This window comes from Salvelinus sp. IW2-2015, linkage group LG4p (assembly GCF_002910315.2).
Source record: "Salvelinus sp. IW2-2015 linkage group LG4p, ASM291031v2, whole genome shotgun sequence".
Lineage (NCBI taxonomy): Eukaryota > Metazoa > Chordata > Actinopteri > Salmoniformes > Salmonidae > Salvelinus > Salvelinus sp. IW2-2015.
In genome coordinates this window covers 15,279,203-15,289,664 of record NC_036841.1, presented here as the reverse complement: position 1 = coordinate 15,289,664, position 10,462 = coordinate 15,279,203, and positions in this window count along the sequence as shown.

Here is a 10,462-nt window from a genome sequence, read left to right as displayed (position 1 = left end):
TGTTCTTGTCAGGAAGGCTGGACCCAAGAACCAGTAAGTGAGCTTGAGGCAAGCTGCTGGCACAGGCCTACTTCCATACTGACGTGGTGCCACTGTTCTGGGTGTGTGGACTTTCTTATACATGTAACTCTGTTTGACACATAGATGTAGAATCTTCTAGATGCGTTGTGAATATATCACAGCACAATATTGCTATCTGTGTAGAACTTCACTGCATAAATCTCAATCTCCATTTCATTTTTGTTTAGGTCTGCCATCTCAACCGCTAAAGCCAGCGACACAAAGCTCTAGGCATGGATCAGTGTGAGCAGGTTGTGGAGCAAGTTTGGGTTTTCTCATGATGAACCCAACGTGACTTTGTCCCTCGAAGTCGACCACTCTGAGGTATGATACAGCTGATATGGCCATAGTGGCTGCATCTGAGAAAGCGCAAAGTTCTCTCTGCTGCGTGAAGGACAAGGAGACAGGGACATAGGGTGGATGGTGAGTTGTTCGAGTTCCATCAATGCATCTTTCCACAGCTTCCACTGAGTTACTCTTCTGGGAGTGGTGTGTCCCAATAACATTGTTCATGTTCAGTAGAAAATTTGCATAGTGATAGGTGCTACAAACCCTAGGTGTGTCGTACAGAACACCTCTTCTTGTGAACAGCTTCTCTACTCAGAAGGTGAAGCAATCTGTTTCCAGATTCCAACTGAGTCCTAGACTTCGCGGCAGGTAGCCTAGTGGTTAGAGCGTTGGGCCAGTAACCGAAAGGTTGCTAGATTGAATCCCCACGCTGACAAGGTAAAAATCTGTCATTCTGCCCCTGAACAAGGCAGTTAACCCACTGTTCCCCAGTAGGCCGTCAATGTAATTAAGAATTTGTTCTTAACTGACTTGTCTAGTTAAATGAAAAAAATACTCCTAGATCCAGGTCCTTGAGGTCTTTTGCGCGATCCTCTGGGGGAAATGCTTCTATGACTTTGCTGCTGTTGGAGACTATCTTGTGCAGCCTCATGCTAGACTCTGCTAACATTTATCTTGTTCCTTTCAGGATGTCGATAGCTTCTTCATCGCTGGAGAATGAGGTAAGTCAACGTCTACGTAGAAGTTTCTCATGAGAAACTGTTTGGCATCTGTGCCATGCTCTTCACCCTCCTGGGCTGCTCATCTCAGGCCGTAGATGGCTACAGCTGGTGAGGGGCTGTTGCCGAACACATGCACCTTCATTCTGTGATATCTTTGAGGTCGTCTTCATACCACAGGAACCTTAGGTAGTCACGGTGGTCTTCGTGGGAAAAAGACACAGTAGAACATCTGTGACTTCAATGTTTTTTTCGGAATCGGATGAGGACTCCGAGGAGTGTGTTATTCAGGTCTGGTCCACTGAGGAGGACATCGTTGAGGGAGACAACCTCATGCTTGGCACTGGAGTCATATACTACTCGTATCTGACCTGGCTTCTGGAGATGATACACACTAAATATAGGTAAGTACCAGCGCTCTTGTTTTCCCTCCAATGGTGGTGCTTTTTCACCTTGAACGTTGTCATAAATCTTCTGCCTGAAGTCGCGGAATCGTTCTTAAATGTTTGGCTTTCTCTCCAGAGTAAGTCACAGCGAAGTGAGTCACTTCACTGCTTGTCATCTGTTGTTGTGGAGGTGACACTGAGTTGAACGGGAAGGTATGGGAGCTACACAGCTGTTCGACTCATCCATGAAGACTTCCCTGTCCATGATTTAGAGGAAGATGACATCTTTGACAGATGGGGCTGGCTTGTCATCGCCTTGTGTCCTTTCAAACACTTTACATCCGAGGTCGTCCATATCTGTGGTTGGGATGGCGGCCTCCATGCAGCTCTGAGGTCCCTGGCGCAGTGTTGTGTTATCCCATCTCTCCTTGATCTGGATGCTGTTAGCGCAGGGGCTAAGGAATGATGTGCGTCCATTGTGCAGCACGTTCTTTTGTTGTTGTAGCGCTCCGTCCAGATATAACTCACCGATGACCCAGCCTATGTCTAGACATTGTGTGTAGGGTGCATTGTCCGGTCCATTGTACTGTTCTCTGACTTTGCGCACTCCCAGTATCTCTTCAAAAGCAGCAGGAGGATTGCTGCGTCTAAGTCGAGTGCTGGAATCTTGTCTGCAACTGGCTTCAGATGAGGGTGATGAAGTGCAACTTCAGGTGAGGGGGATCTCTGATCTGTCTTCTGGCATCATGTCACATTCTGTGAGAGTGGGGAGAGTGAGCTGTCTTGCCGTTCATTAACTCGGCGATGTAGTTGCTTGCTCTCCTCCCAGATGTCTCCACAACTCCTGAACATGCATTCAGAGTGTATGGAGCGGAACAGCTTCTAAAATCAACGAGGCTGAAGAACTCAGTTCTTACTAAAGACTTTTTACTTTGTTCGTCTAAAAGAGTGTACATTCTAACTGCCTTGTCTCTGTGGCCTGCGGGATACACTTTGACTAAGCATATCTTGACGCATGATCTAGAGCTGACTGCATCTCCACAGATCTCAGTGCACTTCGAGGTTACTGCACGTGTTGCACTCTCCTTTTGCGGCAAGCCATGATTTTCTTTGGTAGCGAAGTTCTCCATCGGGCTGGCCCCAGATGTAGCGTGGGCGGATATCTATCACTGTTGCAATCTTTGCACTGCAACGCTTTTCCACAATATTTTGCGAGATGACTGGTTGAAACTGTAACACGTGGCTGTCCTCGAGATACGACTTACGCTCATCTAGTGTCTTGCTCCTGAAGCTGCAGCATCTTCTCAGCGGATGAGGCTTGTTGTGCAGAGGACAACTTTCTTCCCTGAGAGACTAGGCTAGACTCAGATGAGACTTCTGTGTTCCTTATGGACACCGGTGTTCTATGTTCTTTGTTATGTTTTGCGGGGGGAGTTGGAGCCGCCTGTGTTCAAGAAGGTGAAGCTTGGATCGCTGCCCATCTTCGCTTGCTTAGGATGAACTGTAGGACTGACAGGTCTCTGCTTGACTTTTTCACATCGGTGGTCTGGTTTTGTATTGTAGAGTCTGACTGTATCAAAGTTGACCGCTGCTAACTGGACCTTTGACGGTCTCAATGGCTTTGTGTTATGAGGCGGTTGAGCAGTGTACGTGGTTGCATGTGACTTGTGCATACTCACGGGTGCGTTGCGTTACGCTGAGAGGTGTGCCGTCTGGGTTTCTAACAAACAGCGTGTCTCTCTGTTTAAATAATCGGCAGCTACTTCGAAAACCTCAGCTTCAGCTATGGCTGCTGTGGCAGCTTTCTCCTACTTGAGAATATGTAAGTGTGCCTTTACCTCAGCTTTTCTTCTAGCTACTTCAGCTATAACCCTATGATGCTCTTTTATGCAGCCCTGTTCTCTTATCATGTCAGCTTCCCTTGTTGCATAGGAAGCCAGTGCACGTGCAGCCTCTGCTTTTGCAGGAGCCCTGGTGGCTGCAGCACTAGCTGATGACAGGTTAGAGTGGCTTGAATGTCTAAAACTAATGCGCTTCGATCTGTCTTCAGGACTAACTGATGTCAGATCAGATTTATTAGTCTCTAGAGCTTGAGCACCGTGACCTGGTCCCCAGAGTGTTGTATGTGCTGTCCTCTGAGTCTGAATGCTGAAGGATGTCTGTTACCATGATCATCTTGTTGTTGCATAATGAGCTGGGTTAACTCTGTGGAGTCTGATGGCTAAAGATGTTGGATTGAGACGTGTAGAAGGGATCCACTCTTCCTTTGGCTGGTCCCGTAAGTGTAGTCAGTCTTTTTATTGTTATGCCCTCACGATATGTGTATATTTGGTACTTTGCAATAAAGCTGACAAGTCCCAATAAAGATCCCGGAGGCAGGATTACGGTTTTTAATCTTTAGTTACATATGACTTTTTGTAAAACTGTAAAGTACAGAATAAAGCAAATATTGTTTCAAAATGATCTGCACACATTCACACAAATGCATACACGTAAAGAATAGCCTGACCCCATACACTAACTATAACAAGCTAACAGTACAATAGGCCTAGCTTGCCAACATAACATTGCAGAAAGGAGGAACATGTACCTCACTAGAAAATTGCCACAAAATGACTAAAACAGCAATACGCGTACTATGTATACATACAACATAATTACAACGGTATCATCTTGTAACATAAAGATACCTAGGCACGCACAGTAGCCAGATACAGTACATTATAAAGTAAAGGAAGTTAAGTTGCGTGTCAAAGATAGTTAACACCCAATGTATTTTCTATGGCAATTAGTTAGCGCCTATTAGTTTAGCATCATCGTGACCCTAAAGCCTAGGTAAAAACGTACGTATTCTATAAAGTATAACTTGAATTAATGAAAGCATGTAATAATGACTCAAAAACAAAAGGTGCCTACTTAAAGACGGATCTTTATCCAAAGCCTAGTAAGTAAGAAAGATGAAGCTCATCTGTATGTTGCCATTCTTCAGATTGATTGTACTGGGAATGCTCTCTGAACAGGAAGTAAGCTGATTTAAAGTACCCACGTTTGCCAGAGTAGCGCAACAGAGCACTAATACTATGTACAGATAAATGCATGTCTATCAAAACACGGACCAAAAACGCAATTTTTGAATGTTGACTTCATTGTATATTCCTCCAGCAGCAATTTTTGGGGTGTTGTTGATAGAATTCAAGCTATATTAGATCAAATCCAGACAGGAACTTATTTTAGCAGATGACCTGAATCACACATTCAATAAATTTGACAGACATAGCAATAAAAAAGGCAAATTCAAGGAGCCTCCAATGAGGCTGAAAAATGTCATATCTACAAATAATTTACAGGACACCTGGAGATTATGCACAACTACAAAAGACTACTCCTTTTTTTTCTCAAAGTAAAACAAACTATTCAAGAATTGACTTTTTTTCCTCCCAAAATGCACTCAACAATTTACTGGCTCAAAAGTTAAATCTGAGTTAGTAATTTCTTTCTTTAATTTAAATTTCTATCTTAAAATAAGCCCATAAAAAATCTTTACAAGTTTTAGAAGAAAATACATATTTCAAATTTAAGCAGGAATATGATCTTTAACTTTTGAAGAAAGCGAACGACAGGTTAAACTCAAATTAGGCATACTACTTAATACCAAAGAAACCTGGTAAACATTACACAACCCTCACAAAATACACTTGAAACCAGTTGTAATTTTTTAAGATAAAGATACAAGTTAGTTAATTAGAAACCACAACGGGATTAACAACAATTTTAAAAAAACKTATGAAAATCTATAGAAATCATAATTAAACAACAGTTGGACTGATCATTCAGCCTCAATCGACAACCCTGAAAAAATTATCAACAGACCAAAAAAATCTGGTAAAATAGAGTTCACCCAAAAATAGACCGCGTTAAAACATTCACGCAGAGAAAAGCACCAGGAATGGCTGTTATAGCAGCAAAGGGGTACAACCCATATTAATGCCCATGATTATGTAATGAGATATTCAACGAGCAGGTGTCCACATACTTTTGGTCATGTAGTGTATCACTCAATTCACTACTTCCTAGTTCCATGTATCAAAGTTATTTCAGTTATATTAAAATCTGTAGAGTCCCCTGCTGATTACAGACCCATAACTTCAATAATTTGCAACAACACAATAATATAAAAGCTTATGCAAAATAATTGCAAGAGTCTTAATAAATATCAAACAGGGTTCATTAAAAATAGACAAACAAATACAAGAACAATTTATAATAGAATACGCAAAAAAAGATATAGACTTAACAATAATGGCTGTTAATGCCAAAAAGGCTTTTGACTGTCTTGAATGGCCTTTTCGAATAAAAACGTTGAAAGCCTTGAACTTTCCAGCTGAAATAATACATTTAATACAAATGGTATATAAATATCCTCAAGCAAAAATATAAACAAATACGTTTTCTTAAGAAATTGCATTAGAAATGGCACAAGACAGGGATTGCCCCACTCCCTATCCTGTTTGCACTGACAATTTAACCGCTTAGAAAGAATTAGACAGAACCCAAACTTAACAGGTATCAGTATTTGTTTACCAAACTAAACGTAAAAATACACAATTTATTTGCTGACGATCTCCTGATATACCTGACCAATATTGAAAACTCAATTTTCACAAATATTTTCTGAAAACTCTAAAATTTCAGGATATAAAACTTGGAAAAACGGAAGTAATGGCAATAGGAAAATGAAAAATAATAACTCTTGATCTAAACAATCCTTTAAGTGGAACATTATAAAATATAAAATACTTAGGATGCTTAAGTAACAACAAATAATAAAGAGAACTTTATCCCATTACTCAACAATATGAAAGCAGATCTATTTAAATGGAAGAATATTCCCAAAAATCTTACAGGTCGAATTTACCTCTTCAGAATGGCATGGCTCCCAAAGTTTTCATATTTATTCTCGGTAATACCAATTACCCCACTGAAGACATTCTTTAAAAATGTATACTCGGGCCATAAGACTTTATATGGGCAAATAAAACTCATAGAATAAAAATGAATGTTTTACATCTCTTTAAGTCTGAGGGTGGTTTTAACTTCCCAGACTTGGAATTGTACCAACTCGCCACCCAAGACTTTTACTTTTACTTTGTGTGTGTGTGTGTGTGTGTGTGTGTGTGTGTGTGTGTGTGTGTGTGTGTGTGTGTGTGTGTGTGTGTGTGTGTGTGTGTGTGTGTGTGTGTGTGTGTGTGTGGTAAAAGGATATTTCTGAAATTATTGTGTGTACAGCAGTGAAGGCTCGTCAGAGGGGGAAGGGGAGCACCATCCTCAGTGAAATGTCATAAAAATGTAAATAGTGAAACCTTAAAGTTATCCTTTTTAGATGAAACTATACTACATATTCATATGTCCCCAAATAATTGCTTGATGAAAGGCTCCCTGTTAACCAAATTCTTGCATGCCCTGCTTTTGTTTAGCTGAACGATCGATGTTCTTCAGGTCACTGCACTCACCTTTCGACCAAGGCTGGCCTTACCTGCTTTTTGGAAAGTCAGCCTTGGTCGAAAGGTGAGTGCAGTGACCTGAAGAAAATCGATCGTTCAGCTACACAAAAGCAGGGAATGCAAGAATTTGCTTTTAGGAGGACACGACGAGAGGGAAAGTTCCATTAACAAGGACAACTACAAGGAGCTTGCAGAGGTAATTGCACGTTATGATGCTTTACTTGCTGAACATGTGGAACTTTCAACTGTCTTTTCTGGAATGTTGAAAACAATTCCGAATGATTTGATAGCTTCMATCGCCCCCATTAAAAGATATTGTGAAAGGCTATACCCATTCACTAACACAGTCCTAAACGGGATAGCACAAAATGAGATGCAGAGACGTGACTTCAACAAAAAGAAGGAAACTGTATTGGGTGTTCTTTCAACTCTCCCCAGGGCAGTACAAACAAAGGCCCGTGTTAGGGCTATCTAATAAAAAAAAAGTACCAGTTGGTACTAAATGCAAAACCAACAGCTTGAGCCGAACCTATAACAGGGAATCATGGTGCTGTGGAATTCGCCGTAACCACCGGCTCGTAATCATTCTGCCTCTCCTCTGCCCTTCAGTCATGTCCTTAAAGATTACGTTTCAACATTGCCTTGTCCCAAGAATTCTCACTTCTTAGAAAATACGAAATATTTTAGGGATTCACTCATGCCCCTTTTCATGATGGCGCTAACGTTAGCCACATGAGTGAATGCTAGCTAGCAACCAGCGCCCGGTTTCCCGATAGCAATGGAACTTAGCCTTACGAGTTTTTTAACAATGCATCTTTGCTACAATGGCTGATGGAGCATGCGTTTCCCAAACCACCACGCAGAGAGAACGGTGGCTAAGTGCGTCGGTTGGAAGATGTGGATCGAATAAAAAGGAGCACTGCTCTCAGATCAGCTTTCTCCATTCAAATATTTCCTTAACATTACAATTATTTCACAATACTGAAGACAGATCAGCTCCTAGTGAAAGAACCACCTACGGCTGCAAATTGAGGCAGCTTATTCTAAATCACCGATTTGGCACATAATTGCAAACATGTTCAACTAAACATTATGAAATATATTGAGACAAATGACTGACAGTAGCATAGAAGTCAATTGAATATGATTGAAAACACCTATAGCCTAATCTTTATTTTAACACAGTCATCTCAGTTTTCATTTGAAACATTTTTATATGTAGCTTGTTTTGTATAAATTGCAAAGACATTGGCAACTTCGTATTTGTAGTCAACTTTGTTCTAAAGTTAATGGCTGTCACAGGGTTTTCACTAGATAGCACAATCACAAATTCAAAATTGGCTACATCGTAAAAATGGATTAAAACAAATGTGCCATTTGCTCTTATTTGAAGGTTAGGGTTAGGCATAAGGTTAGTAGTGTGGTTAAGATTAGGGTTAAGGTCAAGTTTAAAATAACATTTTAAGAAGAGAAATTGTAGAAATAGGCATGGTTTATGGCTGTGGTAACTAGTGACGACCCTGTCGCAGATAAACAACTCAACCATGTGATTCCATGCATTTTTGCCTAAAATGACATACCCAAATCTAACTGCCTGTAGCTCAGACACTGAAACAAGGATATGCATATTCTTGGTACTATTTGAAAGGAAACACTTTGAAGTTTGTGGAAATGAAAGGAATGTAGGATAATATAGCACAATAGTTCTGGTAAAAGATAATACATAGAAGAAAAAAAAACGTTATTTTGTATATTTTTGTTCATACAATCTTTGAAATGCAAGAGAGGCCATAATGTATTATTCCAGCCCAGGTGCAACTTAGATTTTGGCCATTAGATTGCAGCAGTGTATGTGCCGCGTTTTAAACTGATCCAATGAACCATTGCATTTCTGTTCAAAATGTTGTATCAAGACTGCCCAAATGTGCCTAATTTGTTTATTAATAACTTTTCATGTTCAAAATTGGGCAGTCCTCAAACAATAGCATGGTATTATTTCACTGTAATAGCTACTGTAAATTGGACAGTGCAGTTAGATTAATAAGAATTTAAGCTTTCTGCCAATATCAGATATGTCCTGGGAAATGTTCTTGTTACATACAACCTCATGCTAATCGCATTAGCCTACGTTAGCTTAACCGTCCCGTGGAGGGGACACCGATCCCGAAGAAGTTTTAAATGTCTTATCTGTGATGTAATTTTTTGCACACACATAGCTTTCACACACAATGACTTTGGAGGTGTCATTTACAAAATAGCCTCCAACACTTACTTAGTAAATTGGATGTAGTCTATCACAGTGCGATCCGTTTTGTCACCAAAGCCCCATATACTACCCACCACTGCGACCTGTATGCTCTCATTGGCTGGCCCTCGCTTCATATTCATCGCCAAACCCACTGGCTCCAGGTCATCTATGTCTTTGCTCGGTAAAGCCCCGCCTTATCTCAGCTCACTGGTCACCATAGCAGCACCCACCCGTAGCACGCGCTCCAGCAGGTATAGTTCACTGGTCACCCCCAAAGTCAATTCCTTCTTTGGCCGCCTTTCCTTCCAGTTCTCTGCTGCAAATGACTGGAACGAATTGCAAAAATCACTGAAGCTGGAGACTCATATCTCCCTCACTAACTTTAAGCACTAGCTGTCAGAGCAGCTCACAGATCACTGCACCTGTACATAGCACATCTGTAAATAGCCCATCAACTACCTCATTCTCATACTGTTATTTATTATTTTGCTCCTTTGCACGCCAGTATCTCTACTTGCACATTCATCTTCTGCACATCTATCACTCCAGTGTTTTAATTGCTAAATTGTAATTATTTCGCCACTACGGCCTATTTATTGCCTTACCTCTCTTATCTTACCTCATTTGCACACACTGTATAGACTTTTTTCCTATTGTGTTATTGACTGTATGTTTGTTTATTGACTGTATGTCTGTTTTGTGTCGCACTGCTTTGCTTTATCTTGGCAAGGTCGCAGTTGTAAATGAGAACTTGTTCTCAACTAGCCCACCTGATTAAATAAAGGTGAAATAAAAAAATATGTAGCCTACTTGGACACCAGGTCCTTGGACACCGTGTCCCCACATTTCCCAGTCTTCCACACGAATAGCCTGAAGCCACAGAGCTCTTCTCTATGGCTYTATGTCCCTATGTTGGAGCATTGCGAACCAGAGGTCGGGATTTATGACCTGGTTACGTACAGCATATTGAACAACCCAACGCACTTTTGTCATTTTTTTGTTATTTCTGTATAACAAAACATCTATGAAGAAGTTGGCTCTTACAATGGGGGTAAATGGGGAATAATAATAATAATAATTCCCCCAATTTTTGGTTGAGGGGAATTCCTTATGACATGAATACGGACTCTGAGAATAACAATGGAGCTTCTATTACAGTATTATGTTTTTGTGAATATTTTGAACAAAAGGACAACAAGGAAGGTTGATAGTCATTGACTCAACTTTTCAAAGATTTCAGATTTAATGTTATTCATTCTC